Raw genomic sequence first — 5,377 nt, 5'->3', positions numbered from 1 at the left:
TTTTTCTATCTCTAATTTTTTTGTTTTGTTATCTAACTTTTTCCAATATTTTAAAAAACCATGTCAAGTTTTGAAAACTAAAAAAAAGGTAGTTCTTAAAACATTGTTTTTGTTTTTGAAATTTAGCTAAAAATTCAACTCTTTGACTTAAGAAAAATGAAAATCATGATAAGAAATTGAGAAGAAATATGCTTAATTTTCAAAAACAAAAACAAAAACAAAAAACCAAATAGCTACCAAATGTTGCCCAAATTAACAAACACATTTTTTTTTTTGTTTTTATATTTTTAAAAATAATAAAACAAAAAACAATTATCAAACATATTTTTAATTTTTTTGTTTTTAGAAAAGCAATAACTAAGCCCCGTTTGGTAACCATTTGATCTTTGGTTTTTTGTTTTTGAAAATTAAACCTATGAATATTACTTCTACCTCCAAATTTCTTTATTTCTTATGTACTTTTACCAACGATTTAAAAAATTAAGTTAAAATTTGAAAACTAAAAAAAGTAGCTTTTAAAAGCTTGTTTTTGTTTTTGAAATTTGACTAAGAATTCAATCATTATACTTGTGAAGGATGCAAATTATTATAAGAAATGAAAATTTAATAAAAAAAAACCAAAATAAAAAACGAAATGATTACTAAAAGAGACCTAAATAATTATCAAACAAGGATTTGTTGTAATTTTCTTCTCTAATAAGCAAAAACAAAAGACATGACGAAACTTCATTGTACGTGGATGGACTAAGAAATGTAAAATCAGTGAAGGTGCCAGAAAAAAGAAAAAAACTTTATTTAAATAGAAAGGAACCGGAAATTATTAGAAAAAAAAAGTCAAAAATTTGAAAAATTCAAACAAATGGTATAATATACTTATTAAAGTGTTGCGTTAATCAATGGATTCCAATTAACTATATTTTTTTAAGAAGCAAAAATGAAGCAGAGGACGACTTGTTGAATCGCCGGTCAAAACTCTCCGTTTTGATGCACCGGCAGCGACGGGATCTGTTCAAATCTTCATTCTTTTTTTATTTATTTCTATTTTCTTCGGTCAATTTTTCTTTCCTTAAAATATTTTCTTTTATTATTAGTTTTTAAACATTAAAATAATTTCTTCTAAAACATATACTTCTTGACTCTCTTTTCCCTTCTTAAAAAAATATATGCAATTTTGGTTCTTATATTTGAGAACTCGTTCCATTTTAGTCTTTTAATATCAAAATTTGAATAGAAGAAATGCACCTATCTAAAATTAATGTATTCATAACTTTATCTTATCCTATTAAGTTATCTTATAATCGATAGGTTGGGACGTATTAAATCTACCCTATATGATGATAGGGCTTCTCGGTTTTGAAGGCAAGAATGAGCCCGAGGATGAGGTTGAGTCTTGGCTTTGATTTGACTTCCTCTTTTAGTTCAATATTTTTGGATTTATTGTATTGATTTAAACTTATAACATGTTCATATACTTTTAAATGTCCAATTGTGTCCTATACTTTTCATAAATCAACTTGAATTTATAATATGTATAGTAATTAATAAAAGAGAATGTTAGTTTCCAGTTCAGTTCTTGGACTTTTAAGTTTGTATCAAATAGGTTTATTAACTTTAAAAAATGTCTAATGAGTCTTTGAACTTCAATTTTATGTCGATAATAGGTTCCTCAATTTCAAAAAGTTTCTAATAAATTCTTAAAGGTCGATTACGTATTTAATAAGTATTTTGAATTACAATTATGCGTGTAGTAAATTTTTGACTCATTTGACATTTTATAAAATTAACAAAATTTTGGACACAAAATCGATTTTTTTCCTTTCTTTTTTGATAGTATGTAGGGTGACAAAATTAAACATCTGATCTCAAAATCGATATTATAAACTTTATATCAGTTGGACTATGTTTGAAAGATAAGGATCTATATTGTTAAAAATGTATTGAAACACAAACTTGAATTTAGAAAAACTTGTTATGAATTTTTAAAATTTCGAAACATAACCAATAAAAAATTTATTAACTGAATTTGAAATTTGAATTTTTTTAATAAAATAGTAGTTTTGAGTATTTTAAAAACACTTTTTATTTTTTTTATAACATTAATTTTTTTTATTTCAAAGATTCCAATGCATTTTGTTACATATTAAATAATTACCTCGTGCTTGATTTTTTCCATATAAAAATCATATATATAATATTACAAATAGACATCATTTAATAAGATTGTTACAGTTAAAAGTAAGTTTAGTTTATTGATATTGACATGATTTCTGTCCTTAGAAATTAGCAGTTCAATCTCCATATTGTAGTTTGTACTAAAATAGTACAAAATAAAAAAAAACGTGCTACTCTATTAATAAATAATTACATTTTATTTTGTCATCTTTAAAATTAAAAAAATAAATTAATTAAATATACCACGTGGATAATTAGGCTACTTGACTTAATCTCTCAATTTTTTTAGTACATATCAATCACAAAATTACTAAGATATTTATACAACTTAAAACGTGAATGGTTTTATATTTAATTTAATGTCCTACTACATTGAAGATTGAGCTTTCATTTTCTAAATTTTATTGTCGTATCATAGAAAATTGAAATATATATATTTTGCCTTGAATGAGAGGCCTCGTAAATAATTTTTTTCCAATATTTGAGGCCACGTGAAGATGCCACGATGTTGGTTAAGTCAAAGTTTTTTTTTTTAAGAAAAATTTATTTTTTAATTGGACCTTAAGAACAATAATAACAGAAATTAATGGAGAAAATAAATAATGTACTTTTCACGATATATATATTTTTTGAAAAAAATTCATAGACAAATTAAAAAGTCAAAATTTTGACTAATAATAGGAAATTGTCGGTTTTGACCCAAAATCATTTTCTCCATTCAAAAGTAACCTCATCTTTAAAATCTATTTTTTTTTAACCATTTTTCCAATGTTTCAAACTTTAAGTGGAGGGATCCACCACATAAAAAGACAATTTTGTCCCACAATAAATGGTTATTTCAAAAAGTTAAATCAAATCTTTTCATCTTCCCGTGGAAATCTCTTCATCTTCCTGTGGAAGTTAGGATTTTCTATTCTTCTTCTTCTTCTCGTTGAGTTTTATTCACCATTGTTGAGTTCTCTTGTCGCAAAGATTCCTTTACCTTTGTAAAAAAAGACCCAACTTTCGTCTTCCGTTACCCCTTCACCCGATTCGGATTTTGACAAAATGCACCTTTTCCACTTTCTTTCTTTCTAAATATATCGATTCTGTTGTTTATAGAGGGGAGTTCGTATGATTTCTGGTAGGAATGTGTAGTGAAAACCCAAAATTCTTTTTTATTATCCTTTGAACTTTAACGAACTTAAAAGAAAATATAAAATATATGGGTAAGGGCTATATGTTTGTCTGGGTTTGATTTCTCATTTTTGGGTGTATTGAACTTCACGAGACAAAAATCTCGTGAAATTGTTGCGAATATTTGTCTCGTGAAGTATTCGCAACAGTGGGAAGTTTGTAAAATAGCTCGAAAGCTCTCTGTCGTTTGTCTCATAATGTTGTAAGTTTGTCTTGTGAAGTAATTTCATGAGTACTTCACAAGACAAAAGACATAAATCAACTCAATTTCACGAGAAAAACCACAGAGAGTACAATTCAAGCTATTTTACAAACTTCACGAGATTTGTCTTTTGGTGATGACTCTCTAGCTTCTTTCTCGTGAAGTTTGTCTTTTTAAGGGTATTTTTCTTTCACTAAGGATTTTAACATTGTACCATGTTTTGTGGCACATATAGGTAATTATTATGAAGCCGAGGATCGAGCCAGTAGGATACTTTAAGACTTCGTTATCTTTGTGTTCTCATCTGGCTAAGACCTGTATGGTGATCCAAATGAAGTTAACGAGGGTTCAGTTAGACATGTTTAAATAGACCATATTCAGACCCATCTTAGATTTTACTCTCTCACTCAATGGACAACTGATACATCTTCTACTTTTGAGGGAGGTTATGGATGATATACCAAACGTAATTTCTTTTAATATATTTGGGTCTAGGGTATCAATTGGTAAGGATGAGCTTAACCTCAGCACTGGGTTTAAGGTACAAACGCAAGTAGTGCGAAATAATCCTAACCCTACTAGAAACTTATACTTCAACGATAGGCCTAGATTGAAACAGTTTGAAGCCAAGGAGCATTTTTTTGCCATGGACGTTAGGAGTGACGAGGATGTGATGAAAGTGGCACTTGCATATTTCATAAAGTTAGTCATGATGGGGAGTAAGGAGAAGCAAGTATAACATCCTTGGCATTGTAGATGATTGGGAGATTTTTTGCAATCATGATTGGAATAGTGTGATTTTTTAGAAGACTATTAGTAGTCTTAAGAGAACTCTCACTGGTGCTATTAATCGAGTAGAACCTGGGACGAGTAGCGCATAGTCTTTTAACTTCATCATTCTTTTATTCATCGTCGCAAACACATTACTTCGCAACATTTAGTTACAAGTCCCTGAGTTCGACCTCGTATCACCCTGAGAAATTTGCGATCTCATTATACTTGGCGAGAGAGCAAGAAAACTTGTGGCAGGAACGCATGGTCATTGCATATATTCTTAAACGCATCTTGCATATTTTTTAGTCCAACGCATGACCATCGACGCATGGAGATCAATGCATATCATAAGATGCACACATATTTACTCTCCATTTTCCATGCATCAAGTTTTTGGCGCCGTTGCCGGAGACTTGGCAGCTAATAGTTTGTTATGTTTTTCATTTTTGCAGGCACCTTTTTTTTTATCATGGGCATATTGTAGCTTGTGCGACCAAGTTGCAAACAATATTTGAAGTTAGGCGATGTGCTGAAAGCCAATATTGACCCCGAGATAGAAAGGCTATCTGTCGCACGAGCTGAAAGCAGTCTTAGGCACGTGTCAACCAACAATTGCTGGAAGCTTCGATGGTCAGGACGAGTCTCTTGACCTAAGCAGTTGAGATCAATCTCCTGCATGGAAGACTCCTTACAATGGCTTCACTCCAATTTCTCCAGGGGCGTCTTCTACTCTATCTTTACCTTGCTTTCCTAGTTTAGTTTATTTATTTGATTATATTCATTTTGGATTTGCGGCTGCTTTCTTGGATGTTAAGTGCATTCGCTTCTTAAGGTGCGATAATAATTCTCCTCGATGCGCAGTTTCAACGGAAGAATCCTCTCCATCATTCAATGCATGGCTATGACCACATGAATTCTAAAGTATGGTCGCAAGTGTTATTCTACTCGAAGGTTCTTTTCTTGTTATCTTTTATGCATTATCCTTCTGAAATTCTCTTTTGTCTGCTTGCCTACCTTTGCGTTGATAAATTAGCATCCATGATGATACTTATA

The sequence above is a fragment of the Benincasa hispida genome, chromosome 10, assembly GCF_027475165.1.
Source record: "Benincasa hispida cultivar pf3 chromosome 10, pf3_genome.v1.1, whole genome shotgun sequence".
Lineage (NCBI taxonomy): Eukaryota > Viridiplantae > Streptophyta > Magnoliopsida > Cucurbitales > Cucurbitaceae > Benincasa > Benincasa hispida.
The sequence above is the reverse complement of the archived record's forward strand: the minus strand, read 5'-3'. Positions refer to the sequence as shown.